Source organism: Phyllobates terribilis, unplaced genomic scaffold (genome assembly GCF_046119375.1).
Source record: "Phyllobates terribilis strain yellow unplaced genomic scaffold, ASM4611937v1 Scaffold_11__3_contigs__length_659146591, whole genome shotgun sequence".
Taxonomy (NCBI): domain Eukaryota; kingdom Metazoa; phylum Chordata; class Amphibia; order Anura; family Dendrobatidae; genus Phyllobates; species Phyllobates terribilis.
In genome coordinates, this window is record NW_027362771.1 from 337,223,797 (window position 1) to 337,245,230 (window position 21,434).

Sequence of the window (21,434 nt, forward strand, 5' to 3'; positions counted from 1 at the left end):
TGAGCAGAAATTCTTGTGTTTTTTGAATTCCTTCGTGTCCTGCTAACTTGGAGACATGGTTCAGTTTTAATACTTTTATTCTCAGTTTCTAGAACATAGATGCAATGATTATGAGTCCATACTTTATTTTGAAAGGTAAGAGATATATCATCTGGTGGATGCAGAACAATTAGATCTGTCTTGTATGCTTCCCTTATATCTTCCAGCAAGTCTTTGTTATGGATCACCCAGAGGAAGTTGGCAGAATAGTTGTTGGTGGTGCTGCTGTAGAAGGATCTTTGGAGAAGATCCTAGATAAAGCATCAGCCTTACTGTAACGGGAGCCAGGTCTGTAAGAGATAACAAAGTTGAATCGGTTAAGAAAGAGACTCCATCGAGCTTGGCGGGGGGACAAACATTTGGCAGACCTGATAAATTCAAGGTTACATTGGTCAGTTAGAACAACAATTTGTTGAGCTGCTCTTTCTAGATGATGTCTCCATTCCTTGAAAGTAGCAATGATGGCTCTTTCAGAGCAAAAAGCTCTTTGTTCCTCACATCATAATTCTTCTCTGACACGGTCAAACTTCTGGAGAAATAAGCACAAGGAGGTAGCAAATCATTTGTTTCTGTTCTTTGTGATAGAATGGCCCCAACTGCACCATGTAGAGCATCCACTTCTACAATAAAGACATGTTCAGGATTGGGATGAATCAGTATAGGAGATGTGGTGAACTTCGTCTTCAGGCAACAAAAAGCATCTTGTGCTTGAGGAGACCAAACAAACCATATGCCTTTCTTTGTTAATTCGGTGATTGATGCAATTATACCTGAAAAATTCTTAATGAAACATCTGTAAAAATTTGCAAAGCCTACAAATCGTTGGACTTCTTTCTCATTTTTTGGCATTGGCCACTCAGTGATAGCTTGAATCATAGCGTCCATTTGCAATCCTTGAGTAGAAATTATATAGCCCAAGAACTGGATCTCTGTTTGATGGAACTCACATCTTTCCAGCTTAATATAAAGATGATGGGTTCTTAGATGCTCTAGCACAGTTTTCACATGATTCTGATGCTCTTCTGCAGAATTAGAAAAGATTAGTATATCATCTAGATAAATGACTACAAATTGATCAAGCAAGTCTCTGAAAATGTCATTAATGAAATGCTGAAACGTTACAGGAGCATTGCACAGTCCAAATGACATGACTAAGTATTCATAGCGTCCATAATGTGATCTGAATGCCGTTTTCCATTCATCACCTGGTCTAACATGAACCAAGTTGTATTCCCCTCGAAGATCCAGTTTTGTGAACAACTCTGCATGACGAACTCTGTCCAGGATTCAGGGATCAAAAGCAGAGGGTAACGATTCTTTACAGTAATTGTATTTATTTCTCTGTAATCAGAGTAATAATGTCTTAAGAAACAGTCTTTCTTTTTAACAAAAAATATAGGTGCACCTGCTGGTGATGAAGATGGACGAATAAACCCTTTAGCTAAATTTTCATCGATGTATTCCTTGAGTGTTATTAATTCTTGCTCTGCCAGTGGGTAAATGCTTCCAAGGGTATTGCTGCTCCAGGCAATAGATCAATCATATGGCCAATGAGGAGGGAGTTTGTCGGCATTTTTGTTGTCACATACATCATCAAATTCCTTCTACATAGATGGTAGTTTAGCAGCTTGTTCAGGATCCTCTACAACCTCTTCATTTGGTGAAGCCTGTGGCAAGTGTAGAGTAGATGGAAAGGACACTTCTTTGGTTTTCTAATTGATTGTGGGATTTTGAGTCTGTAGCCATGGCAACCCCAGGATTATTGGAAAATGTGGAGATGAGATTAGTAGGAAGGATAAAACCTCATGGTGGTTAGGTTCCATAACTATCTCTAGGGGTTCAGTGTCTTGATTTACTGGTCCCGAATTTAGTAGAGATCCGTCAACAGTTTCCATGATAATAAATGAAAGTCTGTTTCGAATTTTTACCCCATGTTCCTTTGCGAAAGAGATGTCCATAAAATTTCTCTTTGGTCCTGAATGTGGCAATCCATTGAGAATCAACTTGAAACTTGATAGAAATGAAGGAATGAGAGTCCTTGTTTTCTTTTTTAATGTTGGGTGCAATAGAACAAATTGAATGGATGACAGCATTAACTGGAGGCGCTGGTTCAGACAAGACTGATTCTTCGTCAGAAAAGTTGGGATCCGCTACCACTGCCACTGTTTTACGTAGTCGAGAAGGACAATTGACGAGAAAGTGGTCAGTCTTGCCACAATAAAAACACAGATTTTTCCTGAAGTCTCCATTCTTTTCTCTCAGCACTTTCACATTTTAACAGGCTGTCGACCTGCATGTATTCAACTTCAGATATGTGAGGACTCTTTATCTCAGTCTCTGGGACTGGTGGTTCAAACAGGTCGATAATGATTACAGTTGCGGGACCAGTTTGAATTCCACTTTTACAATCTTCTCTCTGGTAAGAGAATACAATGGTGAATAAAATCATCAAAATTTGTAAGCGCATCGGCCCGGATTAGTTCTTTTCTGGAGAGTCCGATCTTAAAAAAAGATAATTTTGCAGCATTATTCCATTCGGTATCAATCACCCACTCTCTAAATTCTGTGGCGTACTCTGCAACAGAGCGTTTACCCTGACGTAGCGCCATCAGTGCAGCTGAAGCTGTTGCACAACGATTAGGGTCATCAAACAGCTGGCTCTTGACTGCTAGGAAAGCCTCCAGATCATTAAGTTGATCATCATGAGTTTCAATAAGGGGGCTGGCTCAAGCCAAAGCTTTATGCGTCTATAGCATAATGATACACAATACTTTTGATCTGTCAGTATGGAAGTGAGCAGGGTGTACACCAAAGTACAATCTGCACTGGTTGATAAATCCACAAAATTTGTCACGGTCTCCACCCAACCTGAAAGGTGGAAGTGGAAGGGTGAGTGGAGGGGCCCGAGCAACATGTTGATTTTGTAATTTAAGGATCTGTTCAGACTGCAGTGCAATCTTATTCCTTAGATCTTGCACAATATTCTGTGCAGCTTGTCCAAAAATTTCAACGTTATGAGTGTCAAATGCCGTGTATTTTATTTTTATTGTTTGCATATCAGCAGAGATGTTGGCAAGTAAACAGTTCATCTTATTTACACAAACCTCCACATTTCCCTCGGTGGCATCCATGATGAAGGCTTGAGTATCCTATTACGATACTGGCATAGTAATGCTGGAAACCAGTAGCCGAAGGAGCACGAGCAGGAAAAGCAAGCGATAGTAGAAGTTCTTGGAGTTAGCAAAAGGAGATGTAGCAAACAATCCTTAGATAGGTGAGAACAATCTGGGTAAGAATGTTCAGATGCTGGAGACTGGAACTAGGCTAACAGCTAGACATAATACTCAAGCAATGAGTGAGAGATCCATGCGGCATTAAGTAGGCCCAAACAGGAAATAAAATGGATCCCACAAGTTCAGAATCTGCCATCTGAGATGTCTGAGATGTCAGACGCCAAGGAAGAATAATGGGGGAGGGAGCGTCAGCTAACGCTCCCTCTTTCATCATTGCACTTGCGATGATAGGCTGTGGCACTGGGCCCTCCCCGGTTCATGGGCCCCATAGCTGCTGCGTGACCTGCCGCTATTGGCAGTACCCCACTTCATCTAAGTCTATTATTCATATTAACATACTGGTGCTGTATATGCTGTTCAATAAATATGAGCAGCATATATCAGTTAATAATCTTTTATTTATATGTCAAGTATCCTTTTATTGTTTGGTTTAACTCCTGTATTTTGGCACACATTGTTGCTTTTAGCCCATGCCCCTCACTAAGCCACATCCCCTTGTTGATTAATACACAAAGTATCTAAAACACATAATAAATGTGGTATAAGTCAAGTGCACATTTTTAGAGAGATTAACCAGAATTCTGGTGCTTTTATCCTATGTCTTCTAAGTTTATTGTATAATTTATACATTTCAGTTATCTGAGGGTACAATTTGGGCCAGAAAATTTGACTGTTATGTAAGACATTCTACTAATATTTTACTTCCGAATATATCCTAATTACATTTGTGTGCTGAGGACTATATCATTCTCTGGAGCAGTGGTTAACATGTGGCGCATACTGTATACAGTACCTGAACAGGTACATTCTGCTGCTTAAGGGGGTATAGCAGAAGTAATGAAAATAAAATCTATAACTGATGTAGCTTGCTAGTAAGCAATAAAGCTCTTCAGGACTGCCCGGCTCAGGAAGCCTGCTCTTCTCAGTATTAGGTCATGTTCACATGTTCAGTATTTGGTCAGTATTTTATATGAGTATTGTGGACTTGTGCTATGGGGGTGATACGACCTTGCAGGCCGCATTACCGATTACTTTGGTTGGTCAGGACCAGATGTTTAGGACTTCAATGAGGGAGACCACCAGTCCAAAATAAACTATTTAACTATAACTTTGTGGGAGTTATATACAGTAGGTAGTGGGCGCACATCTTTATGGACATTTCCTTCCCTACGGAGCATTTTTCCCACACAATTTCTATTCCTTCCTCTTTACTCACTTGTTTTATTATCTTTGCTGTTTCACTCTACTTCACAACAACCCAGCTCAGAACTACAGTCCAGTTAGTAAGAGTCCTATTCTCAACCCATGGTTCTGCATCTTCTTTCCTCTCTAGGGAACTATTGTGACATGCAGAAGTAGTGCTGTTGCAGAGTGTGACATGCAGAAGTAGTGCTGTTACTTTAAAAGCATTCAGCAACTATTAGAAGTAACACAAGCACATGAGACAGGAAGTGTTGTGCTCCAGAAGCATTCAGCAACTAGAGGGGTTAACACAGTCACGGGAGAAGGGGAGTGTTTTAGCAGAACCCCAGGGGGATTGTGGGGAAGTTGTATACTGTCTGGCTGGAGCCGAAGAGAAAGGTGGTGTGTGTGTTCTGCATCTGACAGAATTGCCCCTGCAAGTGAAAAGGATTCAAGTCAGGAGTGAAGCTAAGCACAGGTCAGGTAGTGTTCCTGAACTAGCAGTGCAGAGTATTGTCAAGCAGAAAGATAAGAACTGTAAGAAATGGTGTCACAGGGATGATCTCCCTCAGCAAACCCTCCTCCATCTCACTGTGCTGTAAAGAATGCTGTGTTCATTAATATGCCTTTGCATTAGAACTGTGCTGTCCTGTACTACTGGGAAGACTGTGAACTGCAGTGCTGCTAAGGAAACTACGGTTTGTCACTGGAGCCTGTTGCTCATAAGACTTAACTTGCCCTGGCTGTGTGGCTTCTTATTAAATGCTACTGTTCTACCTTTTAGGAGGACTTTTGTCAAGTGTGTCTGGTCAGCAAGTGAAACAACCTACGTGTCTGTGCCTGAGAGAAGCTGCAGCACATGGTCTATGGTCGCCCTGAGAAACGGTTCCCCGAGGATTCCAAAGAATTCATGTAACCTGTCTTGCCCTTATCTGAACATAGTGGAGTGCGTATAACATTGGTGGCCCATACCGGGAGTCCTTAGCGGGAATTAGCGTGTAGAGGGAGAAGCTCAGCATCTCAACTCAACTCTGCTACACCAGTTAAAGGGGACCAGCCCTAAAGAAAACTCACTAGCAGCAATGGATGTGGAAATACAAATGGACAGAATTGGTGAGCTGCTTCTTCAATTAACGTGTGAAGAATTGAGAACAGTAGCAGAACATATAAAGATGTCAGAAGAACAGATTTCTAAAGCACACAACCGCAGGCAACTGTTAGCTGCCATTAATGCAAAAATGGATGAGCTGGGGGAGAAAGAAGCTGAAGAAATCATGGGGACATTCCTCCAGGAACTAACAGTTTCTAACCAGGTTGAAAGTGGATGATGGAGCACCAATTCTCAAAAGCGGGAATCTCCGTCCACAGACTGAACTACTGGAATTGAAAGAACAATTCAAAGCCCTAACAACAGCCCTGCAGGAATTGAACAAAACCTCTGAACGGGTGACAGACTCAGACAGGACCCTTAACCTGCTCGGGTTAGATAAATCAGGGAGACAATCCTCTCTAACACCACAAATCACCATAAGAAAAGAATTCAAGATCCTGGGACAGACTGGAGAGTGTGAACAGAAAGAGAGACTGTCTTATATGAACTTGTTGCACCAGATCAATGCAGCCTTACAGAAAGGCTACCAGCCAGATGAGATCGTTGAGGGGGTGGTGAAAGCGATCAGCCCAGGACTGAACCTCCGTAGTATGCTAGAAATGAAGAGTCAACTGACCTTGCAACAGCTAAAGATGATTTTAAAAGGGCACTATAAAGAAGAGAGTACTTCAGAATTGTTCACCGACTCATTAACCTCTCACAGAAAAATAATGAATCACCCCAAAGTTTCTTGTTCAAACCAATTGAACTGAAGGATAGACTGTTGTTTGCATCCATTGATGTTGAAACGGAAGAGAAGTTTGATGCTGGACTAGACCGGAAGAAGTTCTTGAGATCATTGGGAACGGGGTTAATCAGCAAAGACATCAAGTTGCAGCTGAAACAATACCTAGAAGATGCTGGCATTCTGGACGAAGTCCTAATTGAGAAAATGAATGAGGCAGCTAGTTTGGAGTCAGAGAGCAAACAGAAGTTAAAGAAAGGCTCTGCTCCTAAAATCACCAAAATGAGTCAGCTGAAGTTGGAGACCCCCAGTGGCCAGTCCAAAGATCATCATGGAGACCCTCCAGTGCCGCCTCTGAGAGGGAACCTTAAATCACCAACAAAAGAGAGAAACGCCAGTGCTGACTGGGAGGAAGTAATAGGAGCTCTACGAGCCGAGTTGATTGAGGTGAAAAAGTTGATTCGTTCCAGGCCAGAACTTGTATCCCTCAGACCCAGGAGTGGGTTCCAAAACAGAAGATACCTGGCTTGTGAAGCGTGCCGTTCATCAAATCAGAATACGGTGTGTGTCCACTGTCTAAGATTTGGTGAGGAAGGACATTATGCCAAAGAATGCCAATGGTCACGGTCATTTGGGTTAAAAGACAGGAGGTTACCAGTGCGGGGCGACTGGTAACTACGACACGGAGGAGGCCCCAGAAGCAAATCCAAATCTCACCAAACCCCAGAACAGCGTATGAGGTAAAACGGCTGCATCAGTACTATCCCCAAGTGTGTTCCCATCTACAACAGCTGCAAGAGAGATAGGGGCATCAGTTACTTAATGCCCAGTGCAGAGGTCAAATGATGTACTCCTGGGAGGAGGATTCCTCAGTCAGTAAATTATAGCCTCATCAGCCTAAATCGATGAAAGGTGCTTTATACAGTGCCAACTAGATGGACTCCTGGTAAAAGCACTGTGGGACACAGGAGCCCAAGCGAGCATTTTAAATGAAGAATGGAGAAGGCGCTACCTGCCACATAACTGCCTTGGGTCGCTAAAAGAACTCTTAGGACCAGTGGAACTCCACGGCAAAGCTGTCCACCAGACAGAAATCCCTTTCATAGGCTGGGTAGAAGTGACTTTCCAACTGAGGGCCACGAAGAACAGCAACACCATTGAGCTTTTGGTACCTTTTCTCGTGACCAGTGATCAGAACATGGCAGAGGATCCTATCCTGGGTTATAATGTAATTAGTGAGGTCATCACGAAACACAAGTCAGGGACGCTGGTGAGGGATGCAATTGCCACATCACTTGCCATACCCAACGCCGTGGCGGAAAATGTGATTCATGGAGTAAAGAAAGCACAGAATACAATGGACCTAAAAGAAGTCAAGGTAGGCTGGCGACCAACCATCATCCCTGCAAACCAAATGGTGGGGGTGAGGTGTGAAGTCCAGATAGAACCGGGAAGAAAAGACTGTTCGTGTCAAAAGTCTCCTTAGAACTTCCGGAAGGCCTAGTTCAAGGTGAGACTGTGCTTACGATTCCTACTGGTTGGTTTGTTCAAGTGACAGTACCGGTGATGAATACTACGAAACACGAAACTAGACTAGATCCAAAGACACTGTTAGGTCACATTGAAACCGTTAAAACGGTATATCCAGCCAGTGTGCGACCTGCCCAGGGGTCTACAGTGAATTCAGTCTCCCCACCACGGAACAGGAGTTGCCCAGTGGAAGAAACTGCACGACCCACCTCGGAGTCCTGGGATCCCCCAGTACCCCTGGAACACTTGTGTGCTGAAGATCGAGCGGTAGCAAAACAGATGCTGAGAGAAGAGTGTCATGCATTCTCCAAAGATGACTTTGATATAGGCTATATCCCATTGTTGCAGTTGAAAATCAATTTGAAAGACACGACCCCAGTAACAAGAAGTTACATGTCTGTGCCGAAACCATTACACGGTGAAGTGAAAGAGTATTTACAAGACCTAATCAACAGAGGTTGGGTTCAAAAGTCGAAGTCTTATTCCTCTCCTATTGTTTGTGTTAGGAAGAAGGACGGTAAGTTGAGACTCTGCTGTGATTACCGGGTACTAAAAAGAAAGTCAGTACCTGATCGGCTCCCAATACCAAAGATCCAAGATATGCTGGATAGCCTATCAGGAAGTACTTGGTTCTCTGTCCTCAGTCAGGGTAAGGCATACCACCAAGGGTTTGTCGAAGAGTCCAGTAGACCCTTGACAACATTCATCACACCGTGGAGATTATATGAGTGGATCCACATACCGTTTGGGCTCAGTTAAGCTCCAGCAGAATTCCAAAGGAGCATGGAGACATGTTTAGAAGGATTGAGGGACGATATCTGCCAGCCGTACTTGGATGACAATGTGGTACACAGCAAAACCTTCCGGGAGTATGTTGAACACGTGAGGACCGTATTACAATGGTATCAACAACACGGAGTTAAGTTGACCCCAAAGAAGTGTGAACTGTTCAAAAGGAAAGTCCGATTTCTAGGGAAAATTGTGTCCGGAAAAGGATATACCATGGACCCAGCAGAAATCGTTCCGGTATTGGCCGTAAAAGACAAGCGGCCCTCTACAGTCGGGGAGTTGAGGCTGATATTAGAATTCCTCTCCTACTATCGTACTTACATTTGGAACTTTCTAGGATTACCGCCCCACTATACATCCTCTTGGGGGGGGTGACAGACGACCACACCCACAGAAAAAAAGAAGAACACGCACGGGTAGGACCGGGCTTAAAAGAAACAACGCCGTTTCGTCCCAACAGCCCATTCTCTAGACAGAAGACCACCAGGAGGTATTGGAAGAACTAGTAGACTACCTGGTAAAACCACCCATCTTGGGATATCCTGATTTCAATTTACCATTTGTTCTTCATTGTGACACTTCTCAAGTTGGACTGGGAGCTGCCCTGTATCAGCACCAAGATGGAAAATTGAGAGTTATCAGTTACTGTTCTAGAACATTGACAGATACCGAGAAGAATTACCATCTATATTCCAGAAAATTGGAGTTCCTGGCACTGAAATTGGCTGTGAAAGATTTAGAGATTATCTCTACTACAGCAAAGAGTTTGAGGTATACACTGACAACAACCCTTTGACCTATGTCCTTACTACAGCCAAGCTGAATTGAACAGGTCAGAGATGGGTCGCTGAACTAGCTGACTTCAATTTCAGCATCAAGTACAGGCCAGGAAAATGCAATGCGGATGCTGACGTATTGTCAAGAATGCCACTAGAACCTGAGGAGTTCATGCAAGAATGCTCGGAGGAAGTCAGTCTGGATGCAATTGAGAGCACTACCCAAGCAGTACAAGCTTATCAGGAGGATGACACACCATTGTGGTGTCCGTTCACGGTGGAAACCACCATAAAAGCGAGAGAACAAGATCACCTCCAGTCTATTCAACAACTACCAAAAGGGAAAATCTGTAGAGCACAAGGGGAAGATCAGATAATTGGTAGAATACTACTTTATGTGGACCAAAATCGGTTTCCAAGTAAATGAGAGAGAGACAATGAGTCACCAGCAGTATCTGTTTTAATTAAAGAATGGACGACGCTCTACCTCAGTGAAGATGGTATCCGGTATCGTAAAGGAGGACAAAACTGGCAGTTGGTACTACCCAGAGTATTCTGTAGGTTGGTCTTCAAAGAACTCCATGAAAACATGGGACACCTGGGAGTGGAAAGGACAACCAACTTGATCCGTGAACGTTTCTTCTAGCCGTACATGCAGAGAGATATTGAGAGGTACGTGACCAGGGAGTGTGGGTGTCTGAAAGATAAACGTCCGAACACATCAACCCAGGCACCTATGGGCAACATCCAAACTACATGTCCGTTTGAGATGGTCTCAATAGACTTTCTACATCTTGAGACGTGCAAGGGTGGTTTCGAATACATCTTGGTGGTGATGGACCATTTCACACGATTTGCTCAAGCACATGCCACCACCAATAAATCAGGTCGAACAGCGGCAGAGAATATCTTCAATGATTTTGCTTTGAGGTTTGGGTTCCCTACGAGGTTACACCATGACCAAGGAAGAGAATTTGAGAACCAGCTCTTTGCCAAGCTAGGAAAGTACTGTAGAATTCAGAGATCCCACACAACGCCCTATCACCCAGAGGGTAATGGACAAGTGGAGCATTTTAACAAGACATTACTGTCGATGTTGCGCACTTTAACAGCTGATGAGAAGAAAGACTGGAAGAGTTCTCTGTCAAAAGTGGTACATGCCTATAACAGTAAAAGACCGATGCCATGGGTTACTCACCCATTTTCCTATTGTATGGACAATCGCAAAGGCTACCAATCGACATCATGTTCGATACTCTGGTGTCAGAGACTTACAGAACGTATCCGGAGTACTTTTGGAAATGAAAGGAAGGAATGTCAGAAGCATACAACATAGCGTCCAAAGTGGTTACGCAAGGACAGAGCAAGAGTAAGGAGTACTATTATCGAAAATGTTATGAAAATGTTGTGAAGCAGAATTGGCACCGGGAAGCAGGGTGCTAGTCAAGAACGTACGTGAGAAAGGCAGTCCAGGAAAACTTTGTTCATACTGGGAAGACAAGGTGTATGTGGTCGTAAGGAGGAAAGCTGATGACAGCCCAGTGTATGAAATCCGATTTGAAACGGGAGACAAGAAAACCAGAATAGTCCATCGGAATTTACTACTACCCTGTGATTATCTCCCACCACAACAAGACTTCCCAGAAGTAGACCGACATCGTCTGAGATCGACTAAGGGACCATCACAGACTGAAGCTCCGGAGGTGGATAGTGACCTTGAAATTTCCGATGGAGAAGAACACAATGTTGTATTTCTTGGACCGGCAAGGAGAGGGATGTACCATCCTCAGGAGAGTGAACTAAGTCCTGAGGCTCCAGAGTTCGTGCCAAGGAGTACAGATGAAGTCCAATTCAAATCTGATGATCGAGCACCGGCCCCTGAAGAGACCGATCGATACTCAGGAGGAGCGGAATTACCAGACAGTGCGGAAACAAGCGACTCAGGAGAAGTACAGGAACTTACAGAGGCATCTTCAAGAGCATCTGAGGAAGCACGGGAAATGAGTGCGGCAGAAGAAACTCCTGTGACCGAAGAATCCGTGGTATCTGAGGAACAACCCACCAGGAGGATGTCGACTCGAGAAGTGAGGAGGCCTGTGATGCTGACGTATGAGACACTTGGTGAACCGAGTCAAATGCCAAGAACTGTCGACTGGAAACGGGTATCTCTGCCTGCGGACCAGGTAAGCCCACTTGAGTGGTATTCACCACCGAGAGGCAGTATGGAAGATGTTACCTACTGGAAAGACTTGTTTTCATGCTTTGACTTTTCTTAAAAGACTTTGTAGAAACAAAGAACTGTTGAAGCATAGATAGAGAGAGCTGGTTGAAGACGTACGAAAAGCTCCAGCTGAAGAGATGCTGATTGTTTTAATTGTGTTAATTGTTGATTTCTTCCTGGCGTCCTACAAGAAAAAGGTTGTAAGAATAGGTTGCTATCAATGTTTATGAACATTATACCAATTTGACAATGCCAATATAAAGTTACTCAACTTTCACCACTGTCTCAAAATTGGTCAGATTGACCAATTAAGATGAATGTCGAGGACGACATTCAAAAAGGAGGGAAGAGTGTGACATGCAGAAGTAGTGCTGTTGCAGAGTGTGACATGCAGAAGTAGTGCTGTTGCTTTAAAAGTATTCAGCAACTATTAGAAGTAACACAAGCTCATGAGACAGGAAGTGTTGTGCTCCAGAAGCATCCAGCAACTAGAGGGATTAACACATTCACAGGAGAAGGGGAGTGTTTTAGCAGAGCCCCAGGGGGATTGTGGGGAAGTTGTTTACTGTCTGGCTGGAGCTGAAGGGAAAGGTGGTGTGTGTGTTCTGCATCTGACAGAAGTGCCCCTGCAAGTAAAAAGGATTCAAGTCAGGAGTGAAGCTAAGCACAGGTCAGGTAGTGTTCCTGAACTAGCAGTGCAGAGTATTGTCAAGCAGAAAGATAAGGACTCTAAGAAATGGTGTCACAGGAATCATCTCCCTCAGCAAACCCTCCCCCCTCCTCCATCTCACTGTGTTGTAAAGAATGCTGTGTTCATTAATGTGCCTTTCATTAGAACTGTGCTGTCCTGTACTACTGGGAAGACTGTGAACTGCTGTGCTGCTAAGGAAACTGTACTGTTTGTCACTGGTGCCTGTTGCTCATAAGACTTAACTTGCCCTGGCTGTGCGGCTTCTTTTTAAATGCTACTGTTCTACTGTTTATGAGGACTCTTGTCAAGTGTGTCTGGTCAGCAAGTGAAACAACCTACAGTACAGACCAAAAGCTTGGACACACCTTCTCATTTACAGATTTTTCTGTATTTTCATGACTATGAAAATTGTACATTCACACTGAAGGCATCAAAACTATGAATTAACACATGTGGAATTATATACTTAACAAAAAAGTGTGAAACAACTGAAAATATGTCTTATATTCTAGGTACTTCAAAGTAGCCACCTCTTGCTTTGATGACTGCTTTGCACACTCTTGGCATTCTCTTGATGAGCTTCAAGAGGTAGTCACCGGAAATGGTCTTCCAACAATCTTGAAGGAGTTCCCAGAGATGCTTAGCACTTGTTGGCCCTTTTGCCTTCACTCTGCGGTCCAGCTCACCCCAAACCATCTCGATTGGGTTCAGGTTTGGTGACTGTGGAGGCCAGGTCATCTGGTGTAGCACCCCATCACTCTCCTTCTTGGTCAAATAGCCCTTACACAGCCTGGAGGTGTGTTTGGGGTCATTGTCATGTTGAAAAATAAATGAAGGTCCAACTAAACGCAAACCGGATGGAATAGCATGCTGCTGCAAGATGCTGTGGTAGCCATGCAGGTTCACTATGCCTTCCATTTTGAATAAATCCCCAACAGTGTCACCAGCAAAGCACCCCCACACCATCACACCTCCTCCTCCATGCTTCACGGTGGGAACCAGGCATGTAGAGTCCATCCGTTCACCTTTTCTGCGTCGCACAAAGACATGGTGGTTGGAACCAAAGATCTCAAATTTGGACTCATCAGACCAAAGCACATATTTCCACTGGTCTAATGTCCATTCCTTGCGTTCTTTAGCCCAAACAAGTCTCTTCTGCTTGTTGCCTGTCCTTAGCAGTGATTTCCTAGCAGCTATTTTACCATGAAGGCCTGCTGCACAAAGTCTCCTCTTAACAGTTGTTGAAGAGATGTGTCTGCTGCTAAACTTATCCTCAGAAGCAGAGGTGACTCTTGGTCTTCCTTTCCTGGGGAGGTCCTCATGTGAGCCAGTTTCTTTGTAGCGCTTGATGGTTTTTGCAACTGCACTTGGGGACACTTTCAAAGTTTTCCCAATTTTTCGCACTGATTGACCTTCATTTCTTAAAGTATTGATGGCCACTCGTATGTATGGCCATAATACAAATTCTAACAGTCTATTCAGTAGGACTATCAGCTGTGTATCCACCAGACTTCTGCACAACACAACTCATGGTCCCAACCCCATTTATAAGGCAAGAAATCCCACTTATTAAACCTGACAGGGCATACCTGTGAAGTGAAAAACATTTCCGGTGACTACCTCTTGAAGCTCATCAAGAGAATGCCAAGAGTGTGCAAAGCAGTCATCAAAGCAGAAGGTGGCTACTTTGAAGAACCTAGAATATGACATATTTTCAGTTGTTTCACACTTTTTTGTTAAGTATATAATTCCACATGTGTTAATTCATAGTTTTGATGCCTTCAGTGTGAATGTACAATTTTCATAGTCATGAAAATACAGAAAAATCTTTAAATGAGAAGGTGTGTCCAAACTTTTGGTCTGTACTGTACGTGTCTGTCCCTGAGGGTTAATACCCCTGTGTGCTTGAGAGAAGCTGCAGCACATGGTCTATGGTCGCCCTGAGTAACGGTTCCCCCAGGACTCCAAAGAATTCATGTAACCTGTCTTGCCCCTATCTGAACCTAGCGGCATGCGTGTAACAATATGTTGCTAGTATGGCCAGTACTTGACTTGTTTGCTACTAACACTCTGGAATTCCAGCCTGGGGCACTCTTTTCGTCTCACGTACTCTGTTTTGTCTTGGCCCGTTACCCCTCCAAGTTATAAACTTTGGGCGTACTGCTAGGCGACCTCTCCCAGGACCCGTCTCCAATTAATCACTCTATCTTTTGGTCATTTCTCTGCTTCTTTCCACTAGGATCTCACTATCCTCTGTCACAGTTTTTAATGCTAGTAGGTACTTGGCTTTAAAGGGTTAGAAACTGGACCTGTGCCATTTACTGCACAGGTTTTGTTATCTCATGGTTGAGGACCAAATCTGAGTCCAATCTGTATCATACAAAGTGGCGTCAAAATCAGATTCCCAGCAGGAAGTGTAGGTAAGTTAACGCCTATAGGTAGTATGATTTAGATAGGCATAAAGGAGTCAGATGGTGCCTTATACATGGGGGTTTAAGCAACATCTCTGTTCAAATGAGTTGAGGAAATATGGTGTGGTTATATTCTTCAACACAGAGGTGATAAAATGCTTAAAGGGAATTTGTCACCACATTTGACCTATCTAAACTATTAATATGTGCATACAGGCTATAGACAGCTGAAAAAGTCCTACCCTTATGTCTCATTTCAGATGCTTTGTTGCTGATAAATCATCTTTTATCACTTTTATATAAATGACCCCTTCCAGTCTATCAGAAGGACACTGATCTGCATAAGAATCTGCCTCCAGCGCTTATGTTACATGAAGGGAGAGTTACCAGTGTGAGACAAGTAACTAACACAGATAGGAGAAATGAAATTTGTCTTCTTGCAAACACTTTTTTTGCTTCACTCTTAGCTCTGCTGTATTGTAACAATATTGCAACACTGCCTGTGAGCTGAAAGCTGGAGCTGAGAGGAGCCTGCAGATGTGTCAGGTATAATCACACACAGCTCTGCAGTGAGATCAGGAGAGCAGAGAGCAGCCATTACCCATCATACTGGTAACACTGGTAACCATTACACATCACTGGTAACCATTACATATCACACTGGTAACCCTGGTAACCATTACATATCACACTGGTAACTCCCCCTTCATGTAAAAAAAGCTCTAGAGGCAGAGTTATCTTACAGACCACATCCTCCCCAGAGCCTGGAAGAGGTCATTTATATAAAGTGACAAAAGATGATTTCTCAACAAGGCATCTGATATGAGGCATACAGGGAGGACTTATTTCAGTAGTCTATAACCTGTATGCCCATAATAATAGTTTAGATAGGTCAAATGTGGTGACAGATTCCCTTTAAGCTGCAGATTTTCCATCTCCTATTCTGAAAGGTTGGCAAAAACATCCTTAAAACATTCTCCCAGAAGTACTAAGAAACAAAATATAAATCATAATGGAATTTCCCTGGAGCTCTAGTGTTTCTTTAGTCTGATAAACAAGTTACAAATATTTTTTCATGCTAGAATACAATAGTAGGCAAGCTACCAAGATATATACATGTCTTCTTATTTAAGTTACGCAACATTCTGCCGTCATTCTTATTAAATTGTTAACAACAATGATAAAAAAAAGTGGCATATTCATTATCACCTCTGGATCTGCAGACACAAAGAAAAATATTTGTTATCAGAACTATTGTATATGCCCATTGGATGCTAACATATTCACTATGTGTGAATGTAATTCTGTTAGCAATTGTGATTTCGATGTCCTTATGTGAAATTCTTCATAATCATCAAAATCAGGAAGTCATTACAAGGGTTGTCAAATAATGACAACCCATTGTATATTCAATATTACAGCACAGAGACATCAGAGAAGAGCAAAGTCCACCTCTTGTGAAGCACTCTTTAAGCCAGAGTGGAGAGATGCATTGATGACATAGAGAAGATTTGCATGTACGGTTGGGTACAATTTGTACAGGTGATAGCAGCTAACATAGGCTTTAAAGAAACACTAAACATAGAAAATAAACAAAAATATATCTCAGCACTTAAAGGAAACTTATTATCTTATGGAGCACTTCAAGAGGTTAAAGGAGATCAAAATATATTTTTTTCTCACATAGAATCATAGAATCATAGAATGGTAGAGTTGGAGGGGATCTCCTGGGTCATCTGGTCCAACCCCCTGCTCAAAGCAGGATTCACTAGATCATCTCAGACAGATATCTGTCCAGCCTCTGTTTGAAGACGTCCATTGAAGGGGAACTCACCACCTCTCGTGGCAGCCTGTTCCACTCATTGATCACCCTCACTGTCAAAAAGTTTTTTCTAATATCTAATCTGTGCCTCCTCCCATTCAGTTTCATCCCATTGCTTCTAGTCTTTCCTTGTGCAAGTGAGAATAAAGATGATCCGTCTACAATGTGACAGCCCTTGAGATATTTGTAGACAGCTATTAAGTCTCCTCTCAGTCTTCTTTTTTGCAAGCTAAACATTCCCAAATCCTGTAACCGTTCCTCATAGGACATGGTTTGCAGACCGGTCACCATTCTGGTCGCTCTTCTCTGACCTTGCTCCAGTTTGTCGATGTCTTTTTTAAAATGTGGTGCCCAAAACTGTACACAGTATTCCAGATGAGGTCTGACCAAAGAGGAGTAAAGACCAATAATGACTTCACGTGATCTAGACTGTATGCTTCTGTTAATACATCCCAGAATTGTATTTGCCTTTTTTGCTGCTGCATCACACTGTTGACTCATGTTCAGTCTATGATCTATTAGTATACCTATACCTTAGTATACCTAAGTCTTTTTCACATGTACTGTTGCTTAGCTCTATTCCTCCCATTTTGTATATGCTTTTTTCATTTTTATTGCCCAGATGTAGTACTTTGAATTTTTCCCTGTTAAAAAACATTCTGTTAGTTACTGCCCACTGCTCCAGTTTATTTAGGTCTTTTTGAATCCTCTCTCTCTCTTCTCTAGTATTAGCTATCCCTCCTTGCTTTGTGTCATCAGCAAATTTAATCAGTTTACCCTCAATTCCTTCATCTAAATCATTGATAACGATGTTGAACAATACAGGTACCAGGACAGAGCCCTGTGGTACCCCACTTGAGACATTCATCCAACTGGATGTGAAGCCATTTACGACCACTCTTTGAGTCCGATCACTAAGCCAGTTATGAATCCAAGTTGCCTTGTCCATTTCATACTTGGTAATTTTTTCAATAAGGATGATGTGAGATACTTTGTCAAATGCTTTGCTGAAGTCAAGATATACTATATCTACAGCATTTCCCTGATCCACCCAGTCAGTGATTCTGTCATAGAAGGAAATTAAGTTAGTCTGACATGACTTGTTAGTTACAAAACCATGCTGACTCTGGTTAATCACTTCATTCTTATCCAGGTACTTACATACATGTTGTTTAATAATTTGTTCAAAGATCTTTCCTGGTATAGAAGTCAGACTCACCGGCCTATAGTTCCCTGGGTCCACCTTCTTCCCCTTTTTGAAGATAGGAACAACATTTGCTCTTCTCCAGTCTTCTGGGACTTCTCCTGTTCTCCAAGAATTTTCAAAGATTATGGAGAGTGGTTCTAAAATTTCTTCTACGATCTCCTTCAGTACTCTGGGGTGTAATTCATCTGGACCTGGAGACTTGAACTCATTTATGTTAGCTAAATATTCCCTCACAATCTCTCTGTTTACAGATAACTTGGATTCTTCTATTCCTTTAATAGGACAGTGAAGATCAGTTGATATTACATTTTCTTTCTGAGAGAAAACAGATGCAAAATAGGAATTAAAAAGTTTGGCCTTCTCAACATCCTTTCTTACCATTTCACCATTTTCATCCTGTAAAAATCCTATAGCATCTTTGACTTTTCTTTTACTTTTGACATACCCCCAAAATCCTTTTTTATTGCTTTTGACATCTCTTGCAAGCCTTAATTCATTGTCAGCTTTAGCTAACCTGATACGTGCCCTGCAGGATCTGCAGACTACATTATAATCTTACAAACAGTTATAATTCGCACTTGTGTAGTGAAACTGACTCAAGGTTTTAGTTATAAAATTAGTCTTTATTAGGGTATTTATAAATAAAAGGTTAAAAGATAGTATATAAAAAGTAGGTATATAAAATTTATATATAAAATGTTTTTTCTTAGGAGTAGGGATTCAGTTAAAATTAGTCTTTATTAGGGTATTTATAAATAAAAGGTTAAAAGATAGTATATAAAAAGTAGGTATTAAAATTAGTCTTTATTAGGGTGTTTATAAATAAAAGGTTAAAAGATAGTATATAAAAAGTAGGTATTAAAATTAGTCTTTATTAGGGTATTTATAAATAAAAGGTTAAAAGATAGTATATAAAAAGTAGGTATAAAAAGGTTATAAATCTTTTAACCTTTTATTTATAAATACCCTAATAAAGACTAATTTTATAACTAAAACCTTGAGTCAGTTTCACTACACAAGTGTGAATTATAACTGTCTGTATTGCTACCCCTACCCACTGACACATAGTTGTTTGTGTTCCTTAATTCGCCGCTGCTAAGTGACCAGCCTAATAGCGCCTCCTACCTGTTCAATTGCATTATAATCTTCTTTAGATATGCCTCCCTCTTTCCATTTGATAAACATATCTTTCTTTCTTTTTAGCATGTGTTTAAGTTCTGTGTTCATCCATCCTGGTTTCCTTAAATGCTTCCCATTCTTCCTACTTTTCGGGATTGTTAACAATTGTGCTTTGAGAATCTCATTTTTAAAAATTTCCCATCCTTCCTGGACATTTTTGTCCTTAAGGACATCCAGCCATTGGATCCCTCCTATTCTCTTTCAGAGTCGCTTAAAATCTGCCTTTCTGAAATCTAACATATACAGCATATAATTACAAATACTAAAAAAAATCATAGCTCAGAGACTGAAGTTGGCTGAAGCCAAGCTCTCCACTGTCTTGATATTTTGACAGCTGTGTCAGACTTTTGAGCTTGTAGTTACTACTGTGTGGGAAGCCACTGGAAGTATGCAAAATGGAAACATAGATGAAATCTGTGCAGTTATTTTACATCATGCTGACATAGACACCGGACCTCTTATAATGGAGACATTCATCTTGCAAAATCTTGACCTACGAATTCCTAGCAACTATCACCCACCTCAAAGTCAAATTACTGTGTTTTCTCTTTTTAAATCTTAATGACAACCAAAAACATCCAATGACCCTGATCAAATGTTCACATACCCTGCTGATTTTGGCCTGATAACATGCACAGAATTTGACACAAATGGGTTTGAATGGCTGCTAAAGGTAACATCCTCATCTGTGACCTGTTTGCATGTAATAAGTGTGTGTGCATAAAAGCTGAGTGAGTTTCTGTGATCCAGACAGAATCTTGCATCTTTCATCCAGCCACTGATGTTTCTGGATTGTGAGTCATGGGAAAAGCAAAAGAATTGTCAACGGATCTACAGGAAAAGGTAGTTGAACTGTATAACACAGGAAAGGGATGCAAAAAAAATATCCAAGGAAGTGATAATGCCAGTCAGCAGAGTTCAAACTGTGATTAACAAATGGAAAATCAGGGGCTCTGTAAAAACCAAACCATGGTCAGGTAGACCAATAAAAATTTTGGCCACAACTGCCAGGAGAATTGTTTGGGATGCAAAGAAAAACCCACAAATAACATCAGCTGAAATTCAGGACTCTCTGAAAACTAGCGGTGTGGCTGTTTCAAGATGCACAGTAAGGAGGCACTTGAAGAAAAATGGGCTGCATGGTCGAGTCGCCAGAAGAAAGCCATTACTGCGCAAATGCCACAAATTCTCTCGCCTACAGTAGGCCAAACATCACAGAGAGAAGCCTCAAAACTTCTGGAACAAGGTAATTTGGAGTGATGAGACCAAAATTTTACTTTTTGGCCACAACCATAAACGTTATATTTGGAAAGAGGTCAACAAGGCCTATGATGAAAGGAACACCATTCCCACAGTAAAGCATGGAGCTGGATCGCTGATGTTTTGGGGATGTGTGAGCTACAGGCACAGGAAACTTGGTAAAAGTTGAAGGAAAGATGAATGCAGCATGTTATTAGCAAATACTGGAGGCAAATTTGCACTCACCAGCCCAGAAGCTGAGCATGGGACATACTTGGACGTTCCAACATGACAACGATCCAAAACACAAGGCCATGTCAACCTGTCATTGGCTACAGCAGAACAAAGTGAAGGTTCTGGAGTGGCCATCTCAGTCTCCTCACCTCAATATCATTGAGCCACTCTGGGGAGATCTCAAGAGCGCAGTTCATGCTAGACAGTCCAGGAATTTACAGGAACTGGAGGCTTTTTGCCAAGAAGAATGGGCAGCTTTAGCATCTGAGAAAATAAAGAACCTCATCCACAACTACCACAAAAGACTTGAAGCTGTCATTGATGTTAGAGGGGGCAATAAATGGCATTAATCACCAGGGTATGTGAACTTTTGATCAGGGTCATTTGGATGTTTTTGATTGTCATTAAGAGTTAAAAAGAGAAAACACAGTAGTTTGACAATAAATGGTTCAACCAACCAATTACAATGAGTGGAGAAAAAGTTTTTTGTTATCATTCATATTCTCTGAAACAAGGCCAAGAAAGGAAAAATTCTGCCACGGTATGTAAACTTTTGAACACAACTGTATATACTTCAGGGAGTATAAAAATATAATTATTAAACCAGCGGATAAAGGGGGTGCCATCGTGGTGATGGATAAAACATACTGTACATCCGAAATTTATTCTCAACTGAACAATTACACCACTTATCTATGTATCACCAATAACCAAATTTTTGAGATAGCACGTCTTATCAAAGATCTGGATAAACATTACAAAGACACTGGCGTAATTGATTCCAAACTTGCAGAATTTCTGGTTAAGTCTAATCCCGTTATTTCAGTTTTTTTACTTTGCCCAAAATTCACAAAAATTTGAGGGAACCACCAGAACAACTCATTGTAGCTTCCACTAGTTCCATACTTTCCCTATTGGCTATGACTTTGGAAAAGATCTTAACTCCTCTAATCCCTAAAATCACATCCTACCTAAAAGATACAACA

General features: G+C 41.7%; 1 long non-coding RNA gene across 1 annotated transcript in view; it reads right to left on the reverse strand.

The window, feature by feature from the left end:
* Window positions 1-155: 155 nt before the first annotated feature.
* Window positions 156-21,434, reverse strand: part of LOC141166251 (uncharacterized) — a 63,715-nt gene continuing 42,436 nt past the window's right edge. Inside the window, exons 4-5 of the long non-coding RNA XR_012251268.1 lie at window positions 17,809-18,111; window positions 156-329 (exon numbers count right to left, since the gene is read on the reverse strand). This is a non-coding gene — a long non-coding RNA (uncharacterized lncRNA). The remainder of the gene's footprint in view (window positions 330-17,808; window positions 18,112-21,434) is intronic.